This window comes from Egretta garzetta, unplaced genomic scaffold (genome assembly GCF_000687185.1).
Source record: "Egretta garzetta isolate BGI_Z169 unplaced genomic scaffold, ASM68718v1 scaffold538, whole genome shotgun sequence".
NCBI lineage: Eukaryota > Metazoa > Chordata > Aves > Pelecaniformes > Ardeidae > Egretta > Egretta garzetta.
The window spans coordinates 6,072-6,653 of NW_009260489.1; positions in this window are offsets into that span (position 1 = coordinate 6,072).

Genomic DNA, 582 nt, shown 5'->3' on the forward strand with positions numbered 1-582 from the left:
TGTCTGCCATGGGGGTCCCCAAGTGCCCCCCCCATGGGTGTCCTGTGTCCCCAGGTGTCACCCATCTGCTGTGGGTGTCCCCAATTACCCCCCCCAGGTACCCAGTGTCCCCAAGTGTCACCTTGTCTGCCATGGTCGTCCCCAAGTGCCACCCCCATGGGTGTCCTGTGTCCCCAGGTGTCACCCATCTGCTGTGGGTGTCCCCAAGTGCCACCCCACTGGGTGCCCTGTGTCCCCAAGTGCCACCCCCCGGGTGTCCTGTGTCCCCAAGTGTCACCTTGTCTGCCATGGTCATCCCCAAGTGCCACCCCCCTGGGTGCCTGGTGTCCCCAAGTGTCACCCATCTTGCCATGGGTGTCCCCAAGTGTCACCCCCAGGGGTGCCCCGTGTCCCCAAGTGTCACCCATCTGCCGTGGGTGTCCCCTGGTGTCACCCCACAGGTGCCCTGTGTCCCCAAGTGTCACCCATCTGCCATGGGTGTCCCCAAGTGCCACCCCCAGGGGTGTCCTGTGTCCCCAAGTGTCACCCATCTTGCTGTGGGTGTCCCCAAGTGCCACCCCCAGGGGTGTCCTGTGTCCCCAA